Below are 12,739 nucleotides of genomic sequence, written 5' to 3' on the forward strand. Positions count from 1 at the left end.
TCAAAGTCAGGCTGGATGGGGCTCTGAGCACCTAGCTGTAGGTGTCCCTGTTCATTGCGGGGGGTTTGGACTAGATGACCTTCAAGAGTGTCTTCCAATTCAAAAGATTCTATGATTTGATGTTGGGAGCACCCCCAAGGGCAGGTCTCCAAGCCCTCCCAGGTCCTGCAGTTGCCCTCTCCTCACAGGGAGTGGCAGTGGCACCTTGTCAGCACCACGCACTGGTGCCAGCCCGTTGCTGCTGTCCTCTGCTTGTAATTGTTAACCTGCTGGGAACGTAAAAGCTCTGTTATTGCTGGTAGAGCTTTAACTTTGGGCACTCCCGAGCAGCCGAAGCACAGGAGCAGTGACTCTGCCTGAAGGTAAACCACTGATTATTTTTTTTGCTTCTTTTTCTGTTCAGCCTCCCTCCATGTTATTTCGTACTGTGGTTTCAGGGTACAGCAAAAAAGTCTCCTTGCTGACATTTTGTTTTTGAACTTTTAGCTGTAATTTGAATGCCTGTTCTCTTAAAGCTGGAGATTTATTTGGAAATTTGTGTACTCCCATAAATTACCTGTTCCCTCTCAGCTTTCAGCCTGGCACGCCTAGGCTTGCAAGCAGTGTTAGAACAATACAGAGAAAGGTTATCATGACTTACCTGCCATTAATTATCTATTAATAGCTCATTTACTTAGGCCTTTTTTTTTTTTCTTTTTCTGTGGCACACTTATCCCCACTCAACAGATTTCCCGCTCTGTGCTTTGCTTTCCCGGGGGAGCACAGGGCAGTAGAAGTGCGGCCACCCCCCCAGTGCCACGTTCCCATTTGGTGTTTGCAGGGCGGGTGGGACAGAGGCTGCCTGGTAAAACATTGACCTGAGCACCAAGCCGTGGTTGCAGAGCTACGGGGCTGCCCGAGGACGAGAGGGGAGCCTGGCAGCCACCAGCACACACGGGAGCATTCCGACTTCTCCACAGGTACTGTGCACTGCTGACCGACCTTCTCTTGGTTTTTTGGGAGCAAAGAAGAAGCAGAGGTCAGTTACAAGATTTCCAAAGACTCCCCTGGTAGAAATCTGGGGTGGGAAAAGTTCTTGGGTGGAGAAGAGCACTGTTATTTGTTGCTTTCTTTTGCCAGATACATTTGGCTGTGTCGTGTCATCTAATGCTTGGGTTGGTTAATAGCTAGTTGTTTTGGTTTTGTTGCGCCTTCATTTAAAACAAAATCTTGTGCCATTGCATTTGAATGCTTCATTCATGGTTTTCTAATTAAGTTCATGACAGCCAGCTTCTGCTCATCTTCTAACCAGCAAGCAAGAAAATGAATCAAAGTTTCTGAAGAAAATGTGTAACTAAATTATTACAGCAAGGATGTGGTTGGTGACTCACGCTGAAAAATGCTTGCTGATAGTTGAAGGAGCTTTGCTAATATAGACTAAGTGACTGATTTTTCCAAGACTTTTTCCTTGTAATCGCTGTGTTCTAAGAAAGCAGGAACAAAAAAATTTTCAGGATTTAAGTTCGTAGTAAAATATTATGCATATGCTACCAAGAGAGATGGAGCTGAATGGCTTCAAATAATTTCTTTAAGCTTATTCAGTGATTGAACATTTTTACCACACCAAGGAAGCTGATTCATCCATGCAGGATCTGTTCCCACGTGTAATTTCCCGGTTTGTTCTTATATAAGTACCTATGATGAGTCCCAGAAATCACCTTTCACATCCCAGGTGACTATCAAGTAAACCCGAAGGGGATTTTTCACAGCATGCTAGGTGTAAAGTGACTGATGTGTATTGAGTATTCACAAAGGAGCTGCAGCGTGTTTTGTGTGCAAAACAAAGTGAAGGAAAGAGGTTTTTTCATATGTTTGCTTTCAGTTTCTTCGTACGAAGAGTGTCAGCGTCAGGTCATGGCTGTACTTGCTGCTTGCTCCCTGATCTGACAGATTTTCTTGATCTGTTTGCTGACTAGGCTTGCGCATTACACACTGGGCTTGCACATTACACACTTAGTAAATTCTTGGTGGTGTTATGCTGCACCAAAGTGCAGTAACACATTTACTTTATTAAAAGTAGTCTAAGCGAAGCATGATTTCGATTCTTAGCAGCACTACACCTCTTTGAGAAAAGTTCAGGGAAAAATTGCTGGAGAATAAAGCAATCAGAGTTCTACAGGCATCTGCTGTGAAGAAATGAAATATAGCTCAAGGAAGATGTTGGTAAAGGCTGCACAGAGCTTCAGTTTGTTGGTGAATCCTTAGAGGTAAACCACTGATTATCACTGAAGTATGTGATCTGCATGTGTGTGATTCTTGCTTTCTCCTTCCAGCACCAGTGATCCCAGTATTAGACAGTAAATTGGAGAGATGTAGAAGTTTCCTTTGCAGTAACTAAATTAAGAGTTCAACTGTTACCTCAGAGCTCTCAGAGACTGAGTTTAAAAAGAAAAAAAGAAAAAAAGAAAATCTAAAACAAAAGTGATGACAATGTTATCTCATCTGTTTTCATACAATGATAAGGTCCTAGCTGGTGACTGCAGGAAAGCTTATGTGGCTTAAATGGAAGGAATGGGACAGCTGAAAAGATCTGTTCAGTCTTTGAGCCCTGTTTGCACAATGGCAGACTGCTTTCAGAGGAGCTCCAATCCTTTTCCATCTCCAAATCAAGGAGTCAAGAAGAAATGTTATCAGATAGGCAGGTTTCAGGGCATGGGGGCCATAACAGTTTAAAGGCAACAGAGAAAAAGGTGGTGCAGTGCATGCTTTATGACTAAACTAAACTTCAAACAGTTGTTGCTCCTATTACAATTTTAGTTTGGCCTGAGAGATTATTACTGTGGTATCAACAGTAAATAAAATTACAAGAAGACTGCTAACATCCCCCATGCCCCTGACACGGCCGTGGTTGTGACACTGCATATGTGCCATGGTGTGCCTGTGACAGTAGGGAGAAATGCAGCAGCATTCAGTGGGATGGCTGAGCCGTGCATTTACAGCTCAGTACTGCTAACATGTGTCAGAGAGGTAGGAAATATTTTTGTGGAAAATACCCTTGTCTTTCCCACTGATGGATTATAGAAGAATCCACTGCAAACACCTCATTTGGGGAAGGGCTATCCCCAGGACCACTGTCCAACATAATACTGCTAGTTGCTTTCCAAAACATCTGAGCAAATTTTCATCAGAGAGCTGACTGTGCTAGTGGGAGCCCTCAGCAGTTCTCCTCTGTTGCTACTGGTTTTGAGGCACGTTTCATTTGTGTTTTAGACAATCTGATAATCTAAGTAACTTAGATCATTGCCGTACATAATAACATATTATTATTTGCAAAAATGAAGCAAGCAGATTTCATTTCATGGACTGCGCTTCCAGCAGAGCAGTTTACCAGGTTTTGGTTAGTTAAACCTGTGTAAATACGATGAAAGAAGCAGGTATCATGAGGGACAGCTTTGTCTGTGGAACCTTTTTTCTGGTACACAAAGTGGAGAGGGCAGATCAATGCTTAGCCTGGGCTGCTACGAGAGCTCCTGTTTAGAAAGAAATTGGTCTTCACCCTTAAAGGGAATGCCCCCTTAAAGGGGCATAGACATTAAAGCTAGAGTTATGCTTAATAAAAAATATCACAGATCCTACAAAGACCTTACAGAAACACTTTCCCAGGTTGGCACTGTGGTAACTCTTCATGGGTAGGAAGAAAGTTTTATATTTGAAGAAATAGGCAGAGTAAAGGGATATATTAAAAAGTGGACGACCTCTGCACAAACTTATGCAGGAAATGATGCTTTCTCTGTATCGCTGACCAGTGTTTGGATGGCAAATAACAAGTAGTGCCAAAAACAAATTTTCATATAATTAAAACTAGACCTGCTTAACAGGGCCATGAAAAACTTGGCCATTTCTCCCCTGAAATTATCTTTCCTAAGTGAGCCTGGAATCACAGAGCAAGAGCATGGCTGAGGTTGGCAGGGACCTCTAGTCCTCTCAAGCAGGAACACACACAACAGTGTGTCAATATCAGACCATATCCAGATGACTTTTGAAGATCTCCAAAAAGGAGATGTGCCTGGTCTTGCCAGGGTTACCTGGCTCACAGCTGTGCCCATCAGTACCCTTGTAGAGGGCTGCCTGTGCACTTTCCACATCCAGCAGCTCTATGGGGACTGGCAGCAACAAGCTGGGGAAGGAGCACTGAGGAAACACGTGGCTCCCATGCCGTGGAGTTTGGGTTCAGCTGCTCAGCAGGCAGAGATGGTGGGACCAGGAGTACTGCTCTGCCTCCTACCCAGGGCTGGGTCTCTTTAAGGACATCACCACATGGAGATATTCATAGTCACTGTTTTTTCATTTGATACAGCAACTGTAGAAGGCAATTGCTAATGTTTTGGGCTTGGGACAGAAGTAGGTTAGAAGTAGCGTCAAGTTACTTCTGTTACTACTGTAGAAGTTCTTCTACAGCGATGCAGCTCTGCACTTTTCTGCCCATGAGTACTGGAGAAGCTTTTCTCTAGCTGTCCACTTGTACAACACCCACATGGTAGGAGTTTCTCCTTCACATTACTCTAGGAGAAATTTAAAGCATTATCGTCAAATTCACTTACTTCCTGAAGGCAGAAGTATGAATTTTACCAAGGGTTTTGTGCCTTTTATAGAAGTAAGAGTTTTCTAAGGGGAACTATTTAGCTTTTCAGAGCCAGTTTGCAGAAGCATATTTTTGTGACATTAAACTGTTTTTCCTCTTTTTGTTGCAGTGAATGAAATGATCAGGTAAAGTGCAAGCCTTAAAAGACAGTGATTGCAGATATGTAAACAGCCTTGCACACTTCCAGCAGAGCAGAAAAACTTGAGTTGCATTGAAACCTCAGCTTTTCAATTTTGCTAAAATGATGCAAAGTATTAACCCATGAATTACAGCAGAATATGAAATATCATTTCCGTGAAATGAAGTGACTTTAATTATTTTAATTACAAAAATTATTTTGTGCTGAATGCATGCGTGTACAGTTCCCAATGATGTCAGTGAGAGATGAGTGCTAAGATCTTGATTTAGTTTTTCTTCCCTGTGATGTGTTCTTCCAAAGAAAACACTTCTTTCTGTGAGTGGTTGCTCTCAGTAGTAACTTTCATAACTTTTGATCTCACCAAAAGTCAGATGTTGCCCAGATCAGAGTGCAGCATGTAGTTGATGATTAAACATGCCTATCCAAATGAATGGCAGCCCTGCCTCCACACTGCTGGGTCACAGTGTTTCTCTTTACTTCCAATGTTTAACAACAACTGCCAATAAGATACTGTATTTGCTTACACACTGGCAGACAAAAGTAGAAATAATAACCAATACTCGCAGCAGAAATATTTTTCTAAATGCCTGACAAAATAAGGCTCTCATGCTGCGGGATCCTAACTTGCAGTTTTACTGGTCTTATGCAGGGTTTCAATGCGTATCCCGGTATGAGAGTAAGAAACAGCTGATATCGAGCAAAAGCTGGAAAGACATTTAACTTTCATACTTGGAGCGAATTGAGTTAGAGAGGTACACAGGTTGCCTCTTGTGCATGTAATATTTGGCTTAAAAAGGAACACAAATTTTTCAAACCCATGTCTTTTATGGTTGTTGAGTGAAGGAAGCCATGTTTTACAGGTGTGAAGTTGCTATTGGCTTTTCATCCTTTCTGACGAGCTGTAAGAACACTCATCATTCCAGCCCTTCCTGTCTCTTACAAAGATATTATCAAACAGCATGGCACTATAGCAGTGATGTATTTTCATAGCGGTCCCCAGTAAAAGTGCACATCTTGTTTGGATTCCTAAGCAGCCCTTAGATAGACTTCAGCTGGGATCAGGCCAAGCTTTACTGAGCCAAATATTTTCACCACAGTAATGGGGGTGCTTTGAAGGGAAAACTGCTGTATTAACATTCAGTAAGGTGCAGAAAGAACTTTTTCTAACCCTGTCTATGGCTCTTCTCCAAACAGTATTTGAGGCAGCCACTTCATCATTTTATCATGATGTTCTTCCATTTGAACAGCTTGCAAAGATGCTCAGGCCATACCTGTAGTTAGTTTGATGTAGACAGACAATCTGTAAATATCTCAGACATTAATGACTTGACAGTGGAAAGTTGATGAGTAGGCAGCTCCAGCTTGAATTTGTTGGGATTACTCTATCTGTTAGTGTTAATCAGTGAGGTTGATAGCCTAAATCTTGATTTTGCAAACACTTCTCTATTTTGCATAGTGTTTGTTCCTGCTAATACTATCCTTGGGAACTACATAACCATTACTGCATGCCAAAGGAGCTTCATCAGGTTATGATTATGAGCAAATTCTACAACTGATCCAGCCCTACCTGACTGGGCCCTTCACAAAACGTAACAGAAAGGATGGAACCAAGGGAAATCTCAAGCTGCAGTACTACGAAGTGATAGCATGTGTCTAAGGACCTCTCCAATTTTCTTTACACACCACTCCCTTGTAGAAATGTGGGAAGAATGCCTGGGGTTGCTGCTAGGAAAGTTTGTGTGACTTGGTGGTAGGTACCATCAGCATGGATGGAGGACAGTAGATTGAGTAGAGGTTACTAGAGCTATTATCACTGCTTTATTTTTACTTAGAACTCCTCATCAGTAAGTCTTGAAACATAAAGCTTAGCTCTGCATCAGTTATAAGTCCCTAGGCAAGGAAATATTTTTTGAAACTGCAATGCCATGGGTGGCAACATCAAGACAGTTGGAGAGCAGAAAGTAGAGCGGAAGTCTGAAATTTGGAGGAGCTGCCTATCTACACTCTGAGGTGTAGGCTTTCAACCTAAAATCAGCAAAATGCCTCCTGGTCCATTTTGTACTGTACAGTTTCTTTCCCATCTTCCTCTTTTGTCTCTCTCACTGAGGTTCACAAGAGGATAAGATGTCTTGGGAAGTGGGAAGTCAGTGGTGAGAGACCCCAGCCTCAATTGTTTCCAGTAGGAAAGGAGAAATGAGGAGAAATGTGACCACAGCCATGAAACTTTAAAACTGAACTCAACAGTCATTTGAAGAAGTACGATACTTTTCTCAACCAAAATGTCAAAGAAACTATTAAAACAAAGTCAGTGCAAAATGTTACAGAGAATGAAATCTTGCTGTTATACATGTGAATTGTGAAAAATATCATCAGTGACTTTCTGCTGGGAATATAACTGAGTTTAATTCTCAGAACAACTTTAATAGCAACAATAATAATAATAATAAAAAGATAAGACACATAGCTAAGGAATATTCTTTTCCTTTCCAGGTTAAAGAGTACAAGCAAGTATTTTCCAGAATACTTTCTGAATAGAAAAAATTGTTCTTGATCAGCTGGGGTAAAAAACATCCTTCAGATTCTCTACTATCGCTGTAATGACATATAGCTCTAGTAAAACTGGAGTCATGCACAGCTCTAGATTGTTGTGCCAAGCTTTTTTGTTCTAGGTAGTTATCTATTTTCTGCTGGAATATTTTGATTTAAATTGCTGGTGAGTTAGTGCTGATGCTGGATGCAAATACTGTGAATGTCACTAACTGGAGTAACACACATACCTAATCTAGTTGCTGACAACCCTGCCAATGGCAGGGAGTGGGAGCTCAATGGTCTTTTGGGTCCCTTCTAATCTAAGCCATTAAATTAATCTTTGATTTGAGCCATTTTCAAAGTGGCTGCTTTCTGCACAGTGAAAATGACTTTCAGATGAAGAATTTGTTTCTTCTAGGAAAAAATGAAAAGTGAGGAGTCTTGATAGCAAGGTACAGAAAGAGGTTTATTTTTATCTTAATGATGACGTGTGCCTTTATGGAAGAACAGAGGGAAGAAATGGAAATTAAGTCTGGTTAAGGAGACAAAAATGTATTCCAGTTCATTTAATACTGTAGGATCAGCTCTGATCTTCATTTGCATTTCAGACAAGGAAGTTTCAATAAAGAAATCATTGAATTACTTGGGAGTGTCCTCAAGACAGTACGAAAGCACAATGAAAGTACAGCTCTGCTGCGTGTTGGCTGTAATGACATGGGGGTTACTGGGAGTTTTGTCTGTGTTTTGGGAGAGGCATGTAGGGTCTGATTTGTAATCTTAAATACTTTGTAATCGTGTTAATATAGATGTGATGTAAACTGTTTTTAATTGCTTAATGATTTTACTGGCTTGGTAATCTAATTAAAGGTCTGTTGTACAAAAAAAATGAAGAAGTAGGTTAGAAAGAGGACAGTAAGAAGAAATTATCTTGAAAGAAGTACGCAGAATTATCGTTCTCTCTTAGAATGTTGAGTGACTGTTAGCAATACTGGCAAACTCCTGTTTCCATGACCAAGGGGCTCTGGCAGGTCCTTGTGAGCCCCAGTTGCATGCAGCAACACTTTGTGTCCAGAGTCCAGGGTTGTTCTGCTTGGCAAGTTGCTAACTGGCATGCAAGTTTATCAGAGAGCTGAACTTTGAGGCCTGACAGATTTGTTCTTGAATGTAATGGGGAAGTGTGAAAAAAAAAAAATTGAAAAATATTGAAAAATCTTATTTTGCAGATGTCAGACTTTGACAGCATTTTAGGATGTCAAAATTTGGCAACATTATGAAAGTGGAATTGTGCTAACATGCCAGCCTACAGGGGATAGGATCTTTGACTTCTCTTTCCTTTTTCTGCTTGCCCAATCCAGTTTAAGGGAGTTTTCTATTTTGGTTAAATTTGGCTTTTCCAGAGATGCAATTATGTAAATTACTTTCAGCTAATATTGTTGTACTGAAGTTCAAATCATTTTTAAAAGGGGCTTTCTAGTTCCTACAATAGTTCCTATCTTAAGATGGCAGGCGTCTTTTATAAGGGAAGCGAGAAATTGAAAATCTCTGTTCTGTGTCACTCAGACCATTAGCGTGCAAGATCCACAAGTTTGCATAAGGGAGATGAAGAACATCTGCAAGGATCGAATAGATTTCCAAGCAAGCCAATGGCCAATGAGTGCAATCTCTCTTGCTCTGACTGCAAGAGTTAATGCTCTGTACTCCAATATCTGCAGGCCTCAGAGATTATGGCAGTTCCTGATGGGGCCATTGCACACAGTTCAGCAGCTGGAGTTTGGTCATTCCAGATCGAACTTGCCCCTGATTTATTAAAAAAAAATAATAATTAAAAAAAATCACTTTCTTTAGTGTAGCAGCTTTAAGACTGTTAAAAAGACTGTTAAATATTTTAGCTCCTGGGGCAGTTTTTTGAAGCCTCAAATGAGTATCATATTGGCAGTACTTTTATGTGCAATGGATTTTCCTATTTGCTTATGAGCTAAAAGATTTGGGAGTAGCAGTTTTTAGTCAAATAGCTAATTTACAGTGAGTATAAATTTTCTTTCAGCTCTGTCAGTAAGAGACAGATAGAGTCAATTTTTATTTCTTTCTTTTTAAGAAAATTAATGTGGGGTAGAATAAAGAAGCTGGGAGATTTTTTAAAGAGAACTATCACCAAAATGAATGTATCAGCCTGGAGCATCTGTTCAAGTCAGCTTTCAAACAGAATACGTTTCTGATCCATGCTCTACTTCCTCTGGCTGCTCATGTGAAAAAGAGCAGACACAAACACCAGGAAGATGTGAGCCATGCCACGGGCCCAGAAAAAAAGGAAGTGAGCAGCAACGAGCTGGGAGTGTAGGGCTCCATCCCTACATCCATCACCAGGTTTGGGTGCAGAGAGAGAGCAGTTCTGCCTCGCAGAGGAGGACACATCTGGGCACACAGATGTTACCCATGTTGGATGGTTGGTATTGGAAAAGAAACACTCAAACCTTTGCAGTTTCTCAGATTATTAAATGGCAATTAAAATAATTCCTCATGTGTAAAATGCTGTCAGGTAACAGGGCATTCTGACTCATTAAATGAATGCCTGTCAAAGTTTTCTCTCAGGGTGTTCCACTTTCTTGCTTGTTTCAGGATGTTAAACCACCACTTGCACCAAAATCTATGAGCCAAATATTTGGTGGGTGAACAAACCAGGTTTCCAAAACACAGCTGTGCAGTCGGCTGCCAGTTGGATGGCTCTTCCTCCCACCCCAGAGCATTTGTACAATAACCTGTTTCTTCTGCACAGCCTACCATCCCCAGGGCAAAACGCCTTGTTAAAATTTGATTGTGAAATACAGCTTTCCCATTCACCTGCTATCATTAGGATGTTTTCATGTACAAGATGGATGTAACAGCACAGCACTTAAATTGTTGTGGTTGGTGGTTTGATGCTCAGCTACAGACTATGCTGTGAGGTGTCTATTTGTGTGTGTATGTGTGTGTGTGTTTGCACTTTTGTACCAGGTTTCTTCATTTTGCAGGGTTGGTTTTCAGCACTTGTGTGGGCAGAATTGGGCACAGCACCAAAGAAGGGCAAACCATCTTCTGGGTGCTTGGCTTAGCAGTGCTACCTTGAGAACAGTGTGTGTACATGAGATCATCACACTGAGTGATGGGGAGTTAGATGTGAGTTTCTTTAAATTTGTAACTGAATTAGCCTTTTAGCTATATGCCCAGATTTCAGATCAATGCTCCACTTCTGAGCAACCAGAAGGAGAATAAGTTTTTCCTCACCTGAGCTTGAGGCAGGTTTCAATAGAATCATACAAAGTTTCCTGGAAATAGGAGAGTCAAACATTTGTGGCTTGCATCTCCAATTTCCAAATTTATTTCTCCTATTGGATACTGTTCGTGCTTGGAGAACTTTTGTAACCAGTAACTTTCACTAGCATATACTAAAAGTTCTGCATTGTGTAAGGAAAAATAAAACATAGTTAACAGGTGATTTTCCCAAGGCATCAGCTGCTGCCTAGACGAGCTGGAGCTGAGGAGGACTGCAAGACTGAGAGGCCTGCTGACCCCAAACATGACCCCTGAGACTATCACTGCTTCCCACTTTGGAGTACAAATCTGTGGGGAGAATATGGCCGCAGCAGAGTCCCCTGGCTGTACAACCATCTCTACTGCTTCATCCTTTCCCATGGAGCATGTGTCAGATTCATGGGGGTAAGAAGAAGGCTGTAATGACCAAGACCACTCCTTATCTTCTAGCAGCTCCCACTATGAGCTGCTATCTCTTTTGCATGAATGGTACATGGTACTGCTCTGTTAATTCCTTCAGAACAGGCTGGCTCATCCCTAAGATGCTTATCCTGAGACTTCTCTAGCAGCTGTGATGTTCTTCCTAGTCCTAAGGTTTGATTAGCTTTTCTTGTATGCTTTTGATTAGCTCTCACCACCTGAAGCATAGCAGAGGAGAGTCATGAAACTGAGGGTATGTGTTTGGGACACAGAACGGAGTCATGTAGGGACATCTCAGCATGTAAATTCTGCATCAGGTCAGGCAATCATGCCTGGCACAGCCTAATCCATTTTGCTTGTTGATGGAGCCACATCTGCGCTTTGTTTCAAGAACTAGTTGGTTCCATCCAAAAACATACTCAATAACAGACATTTATAGAGTGTGAGTGCTTAGCAGACAGGGCAGAGCATGATCTGCAGAACTGAGCATGATGCAGATGCACAGAGTGTGTGGGACCAGGGACCAGAGTACGCAAAGCATTTCCCCAACAGAGGCAATGGAAAGGACATGTGTACCCTCTTCTGTGATCTTTCTCCAAGCCAAAAGAAGCTGCAGCACAATAGAGATCCAGCCCTTCCTCTGATGGTGAAGTTTTCAGGCCTCAGTGGATCTAACTGGCTTGAGCCAGGCAGCTGAACCAGCCTTCTGTTTGGGGTAGAAATGCTCTTGGACTGCCTCAAGCCATGTTGCCTCCAGAGCTTCACTCTGTGAGAGCACAGTGTGACCCACATCGCTCTCCCTTCTAGAAATAAATGTGATCTTCCCTCAAAAGGGAGTATCTGCCCTGCAGCTCCTCCACAAAAGACAAGAGCATTTGAGTAAAGGGTAAAGAGTAGAGGATTATGTTGTGACTGGTTGAGATTTTTTTTAAACCAAGACACAGTTTGGATGGAAAGTACGCATCATTAGAAACAAAAGTGTTGAGAAGAACTCTCTGTTTTAATTAGACTTTTGTGTGCAGTCTGTAATTTCTGGGCTAAACCATAAGAACTGCTCCAAAGCAGTCAGGAGGATGACTCCAGCAGCAGCATACATTCTGACTACAGCACCCAGGGCTCTTGCCTGCATCTGTGCCACTGAAACAGAACACATTTGTCTTCCCCACACCAAATCTCCAGCTGTCAGTTCCTCTTTCTGAGCCATGAACTCGCAACAGAGTTTGTAAAACATTGCACTGCCAGTATGACAGGCACTTAGGAACATTCTTGACAGGTAGTGATAGATTCTCTCTGCTCCTATTATAAATTTTCCCATGTTTTCACGTGGTTCCTTATTTTCTTTGATAAGCCCAGACTAAATTTATGGTTATATTCATTCTGTCTGTACAGTTGAGCAAGCATTGGCTTCCCTGCTCTGATGGGAAACAAGAACATTGTTTGGTATTAAACAATACATTGTTTTGGTGCTTTTGCTGCTTTTGAGAATAAAAACATCAGACATAAAGCCCAATAATGGGGTAATAAATAAACTGGCTTTTCCTTTTGCAGAAATAAATATACAACAGCACTGCATGTTAGCTTTCAGAGGTTTCCAAAACACAAGCCAGACAGCTAGTGGGATTGTTCCTTATACATCCTTAGTAAAGGATATATCTCACTCTTCAGATTTCTATTTGTCATAGAATCATAGAATGGTTTGTGTTGGAGGGGACCTTTAAGATCTGCTAGCTCCAACCCCCTGC

General features: G+C 41.6%; 1 protein-coding gene across 1 annotated transcript in view; it reads left to right on the forward strand.

Moving 5' to 3' along the window:
• Positions 1-816: 816 nt before the first annotated feature.
• RBM47 (RNA binding motif protein 47) overlaps positions 817-12,739 on the forward strand; it is a gene marked incomplete at both ends in the record, with an annotated part of 40,645 nt that continues 28,722 nt past the window's right edge. The window contains one exon of the mRNA XM_079534054.1: positions 817-1,018. The remainder of the gene's footprint in view (positions 1,019-12,739) is intronic.

The sequence above is a fragment of the Tetrao urogallus genome, assembly GCF_951394365.1.
Source record: "Tetrao urogallus genome assembly, chromosome: 4".
NCBI lineage: Eukaryota > Metazoa > Chordata > Aves > Galliformes > Phasianidae > Tetrao > Tetrao urogallus.